At 38.5% G+C, this 15,824-nt stretch overlaps 1 non-coding gene across 1 annotated transcript; it reads right to left on the bottom strand.

Moving 5' to 3' along the window:
• Nucleotides 1-6,512: 6,512 nt before the first annotated feature.
• On the bottom strand, nucleotides 6,513-6,645 carry LOC114006061 (small nucleolar RNA SNORA16B/SNORA16A family). The gene has a single exon (XR_003547829.1). It is a non-coding gene; the product is annotated as a small nucleolar RNA SNORA16B/SNORA16A family (small nucleolar RNA).
• Between the last annotated feature and the right edge of the window lie 9,179 nt (nucleotides 6,646-15,824).

Raw genomic sequence — 15,824 nt, 5'->3', positions numbered from 1 at the left:
AAAATTTAAAATATGGAAGAAGATATAGCACACTAATTTTGAAAGAAATCTGGAGGAGCAATATTAATATCAGACCAGAAGTCTAGTGAATTCAAACAGAACAAACCGAAGAAAGTATAATAAGATATATTAAAATCAAATTGCTGAAAAAACAATTATAAAGAAAAAAATTTACAAAAAGACAAAGAAAAAGGCCATAGTCCCTACAGGCTAATAGCAACAATGCTGGCTCCTCTTCATCAGAAACAATATGAGTCAGAAGGCAACTTTTTTAAAGCACTTACAATGCCAAGGGAGATCCAGTCAAGTTGGAAATGTTCTTTTTAAGAGAGATTTTTGCTATTGGGTGCATGTACTCTACCAGAGACAGAAAGACAGAAAGCAAGAAATCACCTCAAGAGGGGATGGTTATGCCACAATCCCTTCTCCTCCATTGTCCTCTTGGGATTTTGGGCATGTATGCACATGTGTCCAGCATGAGTTTTAAGTCGCCAGGTCTGGGACTGTAACCATGGTCAACTATGCGTGAGTCCAGCAACATAACCATTATGCCACCTGGTGGTCCCCAACTTGGAATTTTATATTAAAAAAGTGTCTCAAATCAGGTAACATAAAGACATTTTTAAACAATAAAAAATTTGTCACCAAAAGATTTATACTTCAAGCAATAATAGAATTAATTCTTTAGGCTGAAGCAATAAGGTGCCCAGTGAAACTTCAAATCTAGATGAAAGAATACAGAATAATGGAGATGGTAAATATGTAGTATAAAACCATTTCTGATTTTTAAATTTTTATAAAGGTAATTGTTTAAGGCAAAATAATAACAATGATCTGTGAGCGTATAAACGTACCTAAGTAAAATATATGAAGATGATAACTGAAAAGAAAGAAGAAAAAGATGGAAGTATATTGTCACAGTTATTATGTCATAATCTTATAGTGATGATGTCTCATGAACATAGTCAAAGCTCACCAAATAGTAGTATTCAAATGTGTGTAGTTTATTGTCTACCAATTATAGCTTGATAGAGTTGTAATAGAATCAATAAAGCTATTACAAAAATATCTCCTAGTGTAAAATTAGGGGTAAGTGATGACACCAGTAAATGTAGTTGGCATGGCTGGACTGGTCTTCTAGAATAATACTCAGACGCTTGAGCTCTTTACTGTGGAGCTACTATATTCCCTCTATCCGATTTTTTCTTGGTGGTACTGATTTATAGAAACAGTGCTAAAATTGGGACCAGCAGTTGGTGTAATGGCTATGTTATTGGACTTCCATGTAGTTGACCACGGTTCGAGTCCCAGACCTGGTGGCTTAAACTCACGCCAGGCGTGTGTGTGTGCATGCCCAAGATCTGGAGAGGAGAATGGAGGAGAAGGGATTGTGGTGTGGCCATACCCACCGGGGGGGGATTTCTCACTTTCTGTCTCTCTGTCCCTCTCTTTCTGGCGAGTGCACGCGTCCTGTAGCAAATATCTCTCAAAAAAGAAATAATAAAATAGTGCTAAAATCATAGCTTCCAGGCTACACTTTGAATGTATGTTGTTTTTCGCTTAGAGTTATGGGAACCAGAAAGACTGCAGATGTGTCTGTGAACCTGTAGTCAAAGGAAAAGTTTTTGGAAATTTTAAAAGACTTTGCCTCACCCAAATCTCTCAGCCAAAAAAAAAAAAAGTTTTTCTTTTCTTTTTTCCCCCCTTATTCAAGCACTCCTCACTTAACAACTGAGTTCTGTTCCTATGATGAGATTATTAAGCAAAATTGTTGATAAGCCAGGGGCTTAAAGGCAGATGTCTGTTGGGCCAGCTGGTGACGGGAGGTTAAGGTACAGGATTCCACATGCTGACTATGTAGTTTGAGTCTCAGACACAGAGGCTTGAAAATCTTGCTGGCTGTGTGTGGGTGCATGCCCCAAAATCCCAACAGGAGACTGTATGGCAGAGGGAATTATCTCAGCCTAACAAAGAGCACAGCTAACATACTCATCAGTGAAAAGCTGAAAGAAAGCTTTTCCTCCAAGGTCAGAAAGAATATAAGCATGCCCCCTCTCATTACTTTTGTTCAGTATAATACTGGAAGTTCTCACTACAGCAATTGGGCAAGAAAAGAAATAAAAGGCAAGAAAATAGAAAAGAATGAAGTAGAATTGTTATTGTTAATGATGTGACCCTAGATTCCTCCAAGAAACCATTAGAACTAATAAACAAATTCAGTAATGTTGTACACAAAACGAATTCCCAAAAATCAGTTGCTTTTTTTTTTTTTTTTTGCCATAGGGTACTTGTGCTCACCAGAGAGATAGACAGAGAGAAACACAGAGAGAGGAAAAATGAAAAATCAGCCCCCAAAAGGAATGGCCATGCTACAGTCCCATCTCCTTCATTCTCCTTGGGATTCTGGGCATGCACTCATGCATTTCCATTGGTTTTTTTCAGACCACCAGATCCAGGATTTGAACCATGGAGTTGGCTATGTGGAATCCAGTGCCTTAACCACTATGCCGCCTGCTGGCCCCGACACTTTGTACACTTACAACAAATTATCCAAAAATAAAATTAAGAAAAGAATCTCATTACAACATCATTAAAAAAACACATAGGAAATAATTAACCAAGGCAGTGAAATAACTGTAGACCGGAAACTATGAAACACTGATTAAAATAAAAAGTTCAGAAGAAAGAAATTATATCCTTATCTCATAAATATCTCTACTCCTTGTCTTATATAAGAAAATTACATGTTTAATATAATTTATCATTTTCTATACAACCAATTCTCCCAACTAGAGAAAATAATCTTTAAATAAACGTCTCAGATTCATTTTCTACAGTGAAATCTAATGATATCCCTTGATGGGATAATGCCTTCATGGTTGAGTTTTTAGAGATTCAGCATATGTGAAAGAAGTCATACTAATCTCTAAGTAGAAAAGAGAAAAATCCCAATATAATCATATCTTTTCTTTAATGTGCAAATAAAATTAATCAAAATGTATTAGAAAATATTTTATATAGAATATCATTATTTATAATGTTTTATATACACATGAAATCTCTAAGTTTCTCAGGATGATTTCCTATGTCTGTAGAGATTCACACATTAAGTCTTTTTTCTTTAAAAAGAAAACACTGGGCTAGCTAAATAGTATCAAAAAAAACCCCAAACAAACAAGTAAATCAATCAGTTTCATGTTAAATGATTATAGAAATATCACTATTCTTCAATAATAAGTAAAACTGTTGAGATGGTTTCTTTGATAAAAACTTCTACATCCAAATATCTTTTATGAAATTGGCTTTTGGGTAGCTGCCAAGAATTCTTAAATATAACCATTGCTAGTATATAAAAATGTAATATGATTTTACATATTCTGGCCCATAGCTTTTCCCAAGAATACTTGTAACCCTAAAAATGAAAGATAATGACTTTAAAGTATGTTCAGACAAAAATTATTTATATACCATTCAGAATATTTTTCCGTGTACTCTTTCTATATCACATGATGTTTTCCTTTTTAAGCTTATTCATTCCTTCCATGAGAGAGAGACAGAGACAAGCATTCCTAACTTGGTCTGTACACTGCAATCCACCCCCCACCCTCTGCACCCTCACAAGCAGGCACCTGCATACCCTTGTAAAGAAAAACCTCAGGATGTGGACCCGAGGCCTTCTGCATCACAGATCATTACATTTACCACTGCACAGCCTGCATGACAGAATGTTTAATATTCTTTCTCAGGAGCTGCCTTCATTGGTATTGCTAGGTCCTATACACTGTGGCCCCAGATATTTGGAGGAAACCTAATGAACCGTACCACCATTCTCTCATGTATCTCTTCGTATCTCAAATCACCAAGTCAGAGAGACAGCCAGATGTTTCTTCACTTAAGGATAAAACATACACATCTTCAACAAGATGTTGAAATATTGTAATTTTTGCAGTTTTATGTACAATCACATTGGAGCGACAAAATGATAGTTTAGCCAAAAGTATCTATTATAGTGTATAGATAATACACAATGTTTGGTATATATTTCTTTCATTACTTAACACTGCCCTTTAAATACATTTCAAGGGGATCCTTTTGATGATGTTTTGTTTGTCACTGTAAGTTAGAAATTAAAATTTCCTCTGGCATTTGCAGCCTACATCTGTTTCGTAGTATGTTAATCTATGAAAAGAATTTGTCATTTTTGCTTAGAAGTCATGAGATTTGTGCCACTCTTTTTCATTTGTCATTGAAACTTGCAGTCATCAATTCTACACAACTGGGGGGCCATGTGCTAATCCTGGCTGATTTCTATAAACATTAGACAGGTACAAAAATAGTTATTAGTGTCCCATAATGAAAGACACCTCAGGGATGTTAATATACTATCTTTTTACTGAAGCTACATAGAGAGTCATGTAATTTATTAGTGTGAATTAAAAGTTCCCATGGAATACAATTAATCTATATGAATACTAGGGAAATAAAAGATTACAACAATTTTGTTAAAATAAGATAATGGTTTTTCTCCTCATAATTTTTCCATCTCTAGCAATAAGTCAACACCAATTAGATAGTGTCTAAAATGCCTGAAAGAAATAGGCAAAATATTCCTTATATCTTTCTGATATTATCTTTACCTTTTTCCTACTAGGATTTCTTAGAATTTTTAAGACACATGGTCGTTCCAGGATTTCATCAGAACATTTGATCAGTAATACAGCCTCTACCCCTGTGGAGGACAAAATATTTCCTAGCAGTTTAAGGTCATGGTGCCTCGATAATTTCTTTGTCTTTATTATCATGGTAGAAAGCAGGACTGCCAATAGTACAAGTGAATACTATTACAGACATAGGGTTTATTCTGGGCTGATATACAGAATTTTATGGAGATTCAAAACCTCGTAAGCAGGACATGTTTGTGACCCTGAGCCATACCAGTAATAAATTCTGAAGCAAACCAGGTGGAGACGGAGGGAAAGAAATAACCAAAACCTATCTCTAAAAGGTGCCAAACCTAATTAAAAACATTAAGAAAAAAGATTCTTTTTTCAGTTTTAACACCAATTTCTGCTTTCCTTAATATCAAAAGCCCTTTTTATACACCTGGCACAGCTGAGTCCTCCAGAACCTGCACCAGCTTCAATACAAATGTGATGACGAAGAGCAAAAAGCCTTGAACCAAATAAGCTACCCTCTGCCTATTTAAACTTCATAGAAAATATGCCAAGGACTAGAGAAATGAAATCAACAGGCTTGCTCAAAGGTAGAACATCTTTAAGACAGACTACCCCACACATGCACATCAAACAAATCACTAAGCTTTCCTCTAAAATTATACCTCAGGAATATTTCCCAGGACAGTTATCCCACCACCACCACCATAGTTCAGATTCTGTTCAATGCAGTTCATTTTCTTAGGAGCCTCTTCTTGTCTCCCTGGTACCAGCTGCTTTGTTTTCTTCTCTTCCCTACAAAGGTAGCAGTTTCGTATTCTGAAATAATACAGATTTGTTGAAAGAGTCCAGATTTGTTATTTTTCTCCTTGATTAGATTTTGGTGGCTCTCATCTGCATGAAGGATAAAACTTTAAATTCTTTTTTTTTTTTTTTTTTTGAGAGAGAGAAAATTTGCACTTGCCAGAGAGACAGAGAGCGAGAAATCACCCCCCCCCCCAAAGGGGGATGGCCACACTGCAATCCCTTCTCCTTCATTCTCCTCTCAGAATTTTGGGCACTCATGTACAAGTGCTTGGCATGAGTTTTAAGCCACCGGGTCTGGGACTTGAACTATGATTGACTACGTGGGAGTCCTATGATGTTACTATTATGCCATCCGCTGATCCCCAAACTTTAAATTTTTGGCATGATGTACAAGGCACTTCCCAATTTGCAGTCACAATCTTCAGTTCATCCATTTTAACTACATCCACATGCCTGATTGTAGCCCTAGGCTGTAATGGGAAGGAAACTGTATTTTATTCATTACTCTTCATTACTCAACAATTATTTACAAATTAATTAATATCAAGGCATAAATGTTTAAATTGACATATAAATAAATATCAAGACAAATGTAAAATTAGACATTATGCTATAGCAATTTTTTTTCCAGTCTTTTTTTAGTGGCCACTTAGAGCTACAACATTAGCTGTTACCACAAGAAATTCTGCTTTTCCTTATGCTTTCCCCTCCTGTGTCTCCCTTCTCTGCAGAGCAGGCTCTCGGGAACGCAGGCTTTGGTCACAGCGCTCCCAGAGCAAAGGGCCCCAGATGGCTTTGCACCTGCCTGCTGGGAGCCTTGCCGGCCAGGGTTGTTGCTGTCTGTCACTAGTCACTGCAGTCGGGGTCCTCCCTCCAGAGACATGGCTACTGTCCCGGCTCATCCCCCCCCCGCAGGGCGGAGACAGCAGGATTGTCCAGAATGACCTTCCCGCGGGGGTCCGAGTCCCTAAGGCCACGTGCGAAGCCCCCAGCCGGCCTCGCGAGCCTGCCTGGCCCTGGGGACACGCCCACGCCTGTCTTTCCCCACAATGCTGTAGACCGGCCACCGCAAGCAGAACAGCGACCACCAGGGAAAACTCTGTCTGGGTTCCTCTTTGACCACAGCGGCCACACGGAAGCAGCTGCAGCTTCGATAAGGGCGGCGTGCTATAGCAATTCTGATCCATAGTTTCAAAATCTATTTGAAGGCAACATGGTATAAGAGACAGGCCTGGAAAAATTACATTTTCGGTTTCCACCTGCCTAAGTGATACGGGATAAAGTACTTAGCTTCTTTATGCTTCATTATGTACATCTATGAGAAAACACAGAGCTATTCTTGTCCTCTACTTAATGCTTAGGTACTGTTGAGTCTCAAACTAAAAGTGCTTAGTAGAAAGTGTATTTAAGTTATCATTTTGCATTTCCGATTTAGATAATGATTACTTCGGAGTTGAAATGATAGTTTCTGACTCCTATCTGCTAAACATAACAAGCCTGAGCACCTCAGAAATGGCCATTCAGAATGTTCTGTATACTCAAGTGCTTAGGTAGAAAGCGTATGTTAGAAGTAGACTCAGAGAAGTTCCAGAGCGGTAAATAACTCAGGATTTTTTTAAGTACTGAAACCATTCCCACCTCTTGTGCTTATGTAGGAGAGCTTAGCAGAAATACATTCTCATTTAACTATTTCTGTAAACTTCCAGAAGCAAGGAAACCATTGCTTCTTTTGTGACACTATAATAATATTGCATCTTTGGCTCCTGTATTTACTCTGAATGCATTTAACTAATCTCTTTTTACTACAAAATTTATAATAGGCATGTGCTAATTCTTGTTGATTATTTGATGACTATCCTTTAGGGAATTTAAATGTTGATATGGAGAAGGTGTAAAATGACTTAGGATAAAATTAATCCTTACATCATAATGGATTTAGTCACTGAGATGGCAATGATAATAACCTTAAATGAATTCTTCTTTCTTTTAACACTTACCCCCCCACCACCATTCATAATTTAGATTATATTGCTCAAGGTAGTTTGGTTAATTATCAGGAAATGTCTGTGTGGATCGCAGTAGTCATTATGACTACATTTTTAGATGAATTAACTAGGTATTTTGGCATCCTTCACTATGCCATGATTCATACTGCTAATCCTGTTCATTTAAAGAAAAACAGTCAAGAAAGTGCCCCTGGCAACACTATAAATGCGATATTTCTTGAATTCCCCAAGGAGCACATGTCTTCAACAGTAAAAGAGAATTATATAAGAGTGGTGACACTTTCCTCTCAATGTTGTCCAGACAGACCCCTGGAACCCAACAGGTTTGCTTCTTCACTATCTGTGGCATGCTGTCAAAATCCAGTGAGCAGTAAAAGCAACTGTAGACACCAGAGACAGTGTGGGAGGGGGGTGAGAATGGCAGAGGGTGAGAAATAAGAAACACGACATAGAAAATTATCGATGATAACATGTAAGATTAAGTCACTATACAGTGTATTTGGGTGGGAAATCACATTTTGTGTGTTGTGCTGATGCTCAGTGAATGAATGTAAAATTAATTAATTAATTAATTATTTTTTTAAAAAAGAAAGAAAGAATATACTCAGGAGGTCCAACTTCTAGCTAGAACTGTAATTGCTATTGGGTATTAGTAACTCTGATTCGGAGGTGACATGAAGTTTTAGACCTTTGTGATGATTTTAAATAGAGGAAAAAAGTGGAAATGTCTTGTACTCAATAACTCATAATCTAACTCTTCAATGGATATTAAAATAATGTAGTTTTAAAAAATATGTGTATTTTAAGCAATATAAATGTATAAGAAATTCAACATCCAAATAAATGCTATAATATTGTGCTGCCTACTTCTTAGTCCATGGATTGGGTCATCGGAAAAGTCATGATGTTTTTTTTGTTTTTCTATGCAAAAACGTGATTTTTTCTGAGGACCCAATATTATGAATACCAATTAGAACATATAGGAAAATATCTTTCTTTGAGTTTACTTATTTATTTCTTCTCTGAGAAATACAGAGAGTGACAGAGAGACAGGTACCTCCAACAGGGTCTTCATGATCCACCCCCAGCTCCACCCAGTCCTGGGATCATAGGCATGCCCATGCCCAGTATACTCAGGGAGGATTCCAGTTACGAACCTGGAACTTCCCATGTGGGCCAGCCTCACAGAGTGTAACATTTTACGGTCGTGCCACCATCGAGCCCCCAGAAAATATCCTTAAATCTTGCTCTGATGATATCCTTTACCCTCCGTCATCTTCATTGTGTATTGCAGCTCCAAAGTGGTGCTTATCCCGGCCCAGACTCAGTTGTTCATGCTAGGATGGTCTTTGTCCTAAAACCACTGAAAAACCAGAAGGTTGAAACACTAACAACTAATGCTCCTGAGTAAATGGTGCTCTGTACGAGTCACGACTGCTGTCACCACAGGACTGAGCACTGCTCCTACGGTCAGGTGGCTGGCTTCTCCTTCACAGAGGGAATCCAAACACGTGCCCTGCTCCTTGCCACGTGCTTATCTACCATCCGATCCTATTGCCTTTAAATCTCACACACCTGCTTCAGAACTACTGTTCTGATGGATTCTGGACCAGCTTTGTTAGGGAGGGAGAAAACTTGAGAATACCTGGCCATGTTTCTGTTCCCATCCTTATCGTAAACACTTACCTCAGGAACAAAATTTTCTTTTGCTCTGTTACCAGTGACATTTTCTTTTCTTGCATCAAACTCTATTTTACAAGAAAGTGCTAATTTGCCAAGTTATTTTTACTTAATGACCCTGCTTTGTATGTTTATTAGGGCCAAGGTCATGTTGTACTATGTCATATTTTTAAGTTATGCAGTAAAAAAAAAAAATGGTTAAAAGCTGTTAGGCTAAAATTAACTAGTGATGCAAAAGACTACATAACTTATAATCTTCTTTCTTCCTTTCTTTCTTTCTTTTTTTTTTTTTTGGTTGTAGTCAGAGAGCACATGTGCTTATGTGCTTGCTGGAGAGAGACAGAGAGAGGGAGGCAGAGTGAGAAATCACCCCCCATAAGGGATAGCCACATCGCAATCCTGTCTTCTCCATCTCACCCCCCTTTCAAGATTTTGGACACATGAACGCACACTTGTATTTCCCAAGCCACTGGGTCCAAGACTATGCAGTCACCTACACGGGATTCAGCTGTTAACCACCATGCCTCTGGCTGACCCTATTATCTCATTTGTATTAAATGTCCAGAAAAAGTAAACCTATGAAAGAGAAAGCAGACTTGTTTCCCTGAGTCTGGAGTTTAATTGAAAACAGGTACAAAGGAAATGTTTATGGTAATGAATATAGTTTAAACTGGATTGTCGTAATGGTTACCCAAGTACATAAATTCACTAACAATAATAAATGAAAATAGAGAATTTTTATGGCATGTATAACATATTTTACCTCAACAAAGCTACAAAATAAAGTCAACAGTCAGAAATAGGTAGAACTAGAAATACAAGTTTAACAAGATTGTCACTTTACTGATAATTGTTGAAGCTGGTTAATGGCTAATGAGGTTCATTACACTATTGTACTTCTTTCACGTTTATGTATGTTTGAACTATGAAAAAAAGTTTAAAAAAAGAAAGTGGTGCATTATCCAACTAGTAAACCAATGCTGCATATTTAATATTGTGTGTCTCTGTGGGAAGCCGCCCACATCAAAATGGTTGCCATGACCTTCACATAACAAAATGACCGGTGTGACCTTGACACGTACACCAGGAACACAGAACTTCCTGGTTCAGACAAACTGACAGGTCCTCAATTAGGTCCGCTGTAAACCCCACCTACTTTCTCCTGCCTTGTGTATATAAGAAAGTGCTCTGGCCCTCAATAAACGAGCGAAACCTTCATACCATCAAGAGCTGTGACACTGTGTGAGCTGTGACACTTCTTTCGCTCCCGTGCTGAGACGCTGCGTGGGTTCCAGACCTCCGCCCCCTCGCTCGGGTTCTCTTCCCGATACGTCCCACAGGCCGGGACATGTCTCTCTGAAGATACTGTGAGACAGATACAGACTCACAGATCATTTAGGTTGTATGAAGACTTAGAGAATCTCTGTCCAGGGCCTGGCCCCCTAGCTTACTAGTTAAAGGGAGTCAGATTCCCATATGGTCAACCATGGCCCAAATTCTGGCCTTGGCAGCTTGAAAATCACATTGGGCATGTGTGGGTTTGTGTATACATGTATGTGCATACCCCAGATCCCAGTGGGACAGAGAATTGGAGGAGGGGTCGTGTGTGACCCTGCCCCATTGAACAGTAGTTTCTCCCTTTCTCTTTCTCTCTCTCTCTGGCACTCTGTCTCTCTCTGGAAGGCACACATACCCTCTGGCAATTAAAACATATATGTATATATACATTAAGGCCAACAGATGGCGTAGCAGTTACGTCACTAGACTCTCACAGAACTGACCTCCATTCAAGCCCCAGACTTGATGACTTGAAAAATCATGCTGGGCACGTCACAGAGTGTACCTCAAATCCCAAGAGGAGGATGGAGGGATGGAGGAGAAGGGATTGTAGCATGGCCATGCGCTCTCCGGTGAGTGCACATGCCATAGGGCAAAAACCTCTTAAAAATAAAAAAGATGTGTGTGTGTGTGTGTGTGTGTGTGTGTGTGTAGTTCAGACACTTGATTTCAGACGCAACAACTATGGACAGACATCAGCTTGATTTAATCAAGGTTGTACCCTTAATGACATTTTACTTATAATCATCCACAGGCCTAAGGGTTCATGACCTCAGTATTCGCTATTTACGTATTTTTTACATAGATGTGAAGAAAAGAAAGGCAAAACTATGGAGACTATGTAATCACAGTAGAGTCACAACACAAATCTAGATATTTTTAACACTTATTTGCTCTTTCATGGGCTTTATATAGATTTGACATTAAAGGTAATATTTAAGTAATCTCCTATTTCTCCCCTCATTATTCATGGTGGATTATTAGTGTCTATTTCTAATCAAAGTTCAGAGCTTTTCTATTCCTACACTCACCCGATGGTCCCTCCTCCACCTCATTACCTCAGTTTTCCGTCTGCATCCTATTCTTTGGTTTGACATCAAATTGCGCTCTTTCGCATTAAAGTTGGCAGAACATGAGCATGAACGCTTCTAATAAGTGTGTACATGAGCTTTTTTCCTTTTCTTTCTTTCTTTCTTCCTTTTTTTTTTAAAGATTTTTACCTTAGGGCTTGTGCACTCACCAGAGAGAGACACACAGAGACAGGGAAAGGGAAATCACCCTCAGAGGAGGGGTGGAAATGCCACAGTTCTTTCTCCTTCACTCTTCTCTTGGGATCTAAGTTTCATGTACACACACCCAGTGTGAGTTTTCAAGCAGCTGGATCCATAGAGTCGGCCCTGTGGGATCTAGCACCTTAATCACCAGATGGCCTGCTGGCCTGTACCTCAGGTTTTAATGTTATTATTATCTTATACTGACCAAAGACCTAAGCAGAGAAACTAGAATTTACAAAGGACAACATAACAAGAGCTGCGAGTAAACCAGAAAACATACCAATACATATTTTTTCAAAATATATATAACTTGAATTCTGATGTGTTAACAGGATAAGACTTAATAAAATATATATATATATATGTGGGGGACCAAGAGATAGATGGCTTAGCATTTACATTGCTGGACTCCTACATAGCCTACCATGGTTTGAGTCCGGGATCTGGTGATTTGAAAAATCACACCAGGCACATGTGCGTGCATGCCCAAGCTCCCAGGAGGAAAATGGAAGAGAAAGGATGGCAGGACCATCCTCCTGAGGGGGTGATTTCTCACTTTCCTTCCCACTATCTCTGTCTCTCTCTCCAGTGAGTGCACACACCCCAAGGCAAAACCTCTAAAAACATAATAATAATATGGATGCTGCAGTGATGATTCTAGCCTAATTTGGATATAGTAGAAAAATATACTGAAAGTTTGTATGATAGAGTTATGGACCAAAGGAGAGGAATCACCTCAGGAGCTTTCCACTGCCCTCAAACATTGTGCTGTCATTTTATTTGTCATCCTGATTTGTCCTCAGAGACAGTGCTGATCTCCCACTAGCTGTTTCAGAAACTATTTTCACCTACTCAGATATATATTTCCAGAGATGTTAGCATAAGGTGACTTCAGAAAAATTATGGAAAAAGAGATAGCTCCAGGGCTCCTGCAATCTAGCCATTTTGGGAGAAAGGCTAGATAACTGGGCCTCTAGCATACAAAACTCGCATGGTAGGCAGACCCCTTTCAAGTCTCCTGTGTCTCTATCTGTCTTTGTCTATCTCTACCTCTTTCTCTCTCTCTCTCTCTCTCTCTTCTTTTTTTTTTTTTTAATTTTTGCTTTCTCGAATTTTTTAAGGTGAGGCATTTTACAGGGCCCTTTGGCTCCTCCTAGGTCATTATCTTGTTAATAATCCCCTCTCCTCCTCCCAGAACAGCCCTTCTTCAAGAGACAGACAGCTCCATGGTTCCTGCGATGTAGTCATTTCGCGAAAAGGAAGATGTCCCACTGATAACTGGGCCTCCAGCATACAAAACTCGTGTGGTAGGAATACCACTTACAAGTTTTTTTTTAAGTTTTTCTCTTCTTTTTCTCTGTGTCTTGTCTTGTGTTTTTGCTGTTGTTTCCCTCTCTCTGTTTTCTTTTCTGCACACTCCTCTACCCTCTGATTGAACTTCCAAGTTTGGGAAGAAACTGATCATCCACCAGATGACTAGAAATTGCTGCAGGAGCACAAGAAATATGGGGAAGCAGGAAAATACCTCTCCCACAAGGGAAACAGATAGCTGCTCTTCATCCACACAGAGTTCCATGGAAATCATGGAAATGTCTGATAAAGAATTCAGAACGTTCATAATGGCAAAGCTAACAGAGATGGAAGAGAAGAGAGACAAGGAACTGCTGAAGAGGAAGGAGAAAGGAGTTGAAGAGTTCCAGGAGGTGAGGAAATTCATGCAAGATCTAAAAGAGGAATTTCACACTTTACAAAAGAATCAGATGGAACTGTTAGAGATGAAGGCTATAATACAAGAAGTCAAAATCTCCCTTGAAAGTATTAAAAGCAGACTAGATCATACAGAAAATAGAATCTCTAATGTAGAAGAGAAAATGGTTGGCCTAGAAAAATCCACCGCGAAGACTGAGAAAATGGCCCAAAAATTTGAGAATAATATGCGAGAAGTACTAGATACCATCAAACGTCCAAACATCCGGATAATAGGCATCCCAGAAGGTGAAGAGACTCATAAGGGCATTGATAATCTATTCCATGAAATCTTACAAGAAAATTTTCCAAACCTGGAGAGGCACTCAAAGATTCAGTCCCAAGAAATACAGAGGACCCCAAATAGAATCAACCCAAGAAGATCTTCTCCAAGACACATTATAGCCAGATTGACCAAAACCACAGACAAAGACAAGATACTAAGACTGGCAAGAGAAAAAAGGCAAGTTACCTACAAAGGGTATCCCATCAGACTAACGGCAGACCTCTCATCGGAAACAATGAGAGCGAGGAGAGAATGGGAAAATGTATTCAAAGTATTAAGGGAAAAGCAATTTCAACCGAGAATTCTGTACCCAGCAAGGTTATCGTTCATTTGGGAAGAAAAGACACGAACTTTCCCAGATAAACAAAACCTGAAAGAATTTACCAGCACCAGACCGGATCTCCAAGAAGTTCTTAAGGGAGTGCTATGTCAGTAAAATTAAATGCAGACACACAGAAATAAGAGTTCAGAAACTAAGAAAATGGGCAACTTAATTGTAGGGCCAAAAGCTGGAGTTGAGTATTACATCCCAGATTTCAATCTGGAACATCGAACCTCAACAGATACAGAAGAAAGATTAAGTACATGAGACTGAACTGATGAAACAGTATTCTACGACTTGACTAAAATATTGCTGCTTTTCTTCTAAGCTTTGTTGTCTGGTTTTAAGGACTTTTGTCCTGTCTTCAGCTATCAATAGATTCATGTTCCGACTATTTGAACAGAATACTAACCTGTTTCTAGGCTTTAAGTTTCAAAGAAATATCCTTACCAGTTCAAAACTGCTTTTCTTGAAACCATCGGCTGATCTTGCTATTGAAAGTAGTTAGATGATTAAGCCACTATGCAGTTTACTCTAGAGGGGAAACCACATTTAGTATGTTGTGATGATGCTCAGGGAATGAATGTAAATTAAAAAAAAATTCAGAGAAAAAAATACTAAAACTGTTACCAAAATTTAAAGAAAAAACTGTGTATTTGATGACCACAGTAAGCTATATAGCCCCAGCTAGGTACCATTTTATAGTATGTTCATTCTACTCACTGAGGTTTATGCCTAAAGTCAGACATGGGTTCTTGTGTATGTAAATATCAGCTGTGCTTGCTATTGCAAATATTTAGACAAATTAAGTTCATTAGCAAATCAATTAAATGGGGGGGATAGGCATAGAAAGCAAACAGGGATAACAGAGACAATGGGAGGAGGGTTGGACAGGGCAGAGGGTTAGGGATAGGGAATCAAGGATGGCAAAAAAAGAGAAAAAACTCAAAATATACAAGACATAAGAAATGGAAAATTGTTTGTTGATAACACATATGTTGATGTACTTGATTGAGCCAACAGACAATGTATTTTGGATGAAAAATTCATTTTGTATACTGTAATGATGTATAGCATATTAATGTTAAAAAATAAAAACAAAACAAAAAAATTATGGAAAAATGTACTTAAAGCACACGTTTACTTTGATGCCAAAAAAAAATCGAAATTCATGCATTTTGTTAATAATTTGCACTTTCCATAAACTTTTTGGAAAACACTCACATTTACACTTCTATAGAAATCCTAGGAGACTTTTATGAGCTTGCTTTATGTTTAATAATGGCTTTTGAAGCTATTTATTCCAGAACATTCAAATCAACTCATTCTTTGGACCAGATGCATTTATTATAGGAAAGGATTAGTTTTTGTTTTTTCAATTGTCAGAGGGCACATGTACTTGAAAGAGAGAGACAAAGAAAAAGAGAAAGAGAGAGAGAGAGAGAAAGCAACCCTCCATGGGGTGTGATGATGTCACAATCCCTTCTCCATTTCTGCACCCTATGGTGATTTGGGGCACACACGCCTAGAGTGTTTTTCAAGCTGCTGGGGTCAGGATTGATACCACCACCAGTCATATGGGGTGTGGCTCCCTTCATCACTAGGCTACATGGCAGCTCTGGAAGTAACACTTCGTTTTTTTGTTTGTTTTTGCTTTTTAACAAATTGTCTTACTATGGGCAGTTAGCCTCC

The sequence above is a fragment of the Tupaia chinensis genome, unplaced genomic scaffold, assembly GCF_000334495.1.
Source record: "Tupaia chinensis unplaced genomic scaffold, TupChi_1.0 Scaffold145519_1, whole genome shotgun sequence".
NCBI lineage: Eukaryota > Metazoa > Chordata > Mammalia > Scandentia > Tupaiidae > Tupaia > Tupaia belangeri.
This window is presented reverse-complemented; position numbering and strand designations above follow the sequence as displayed.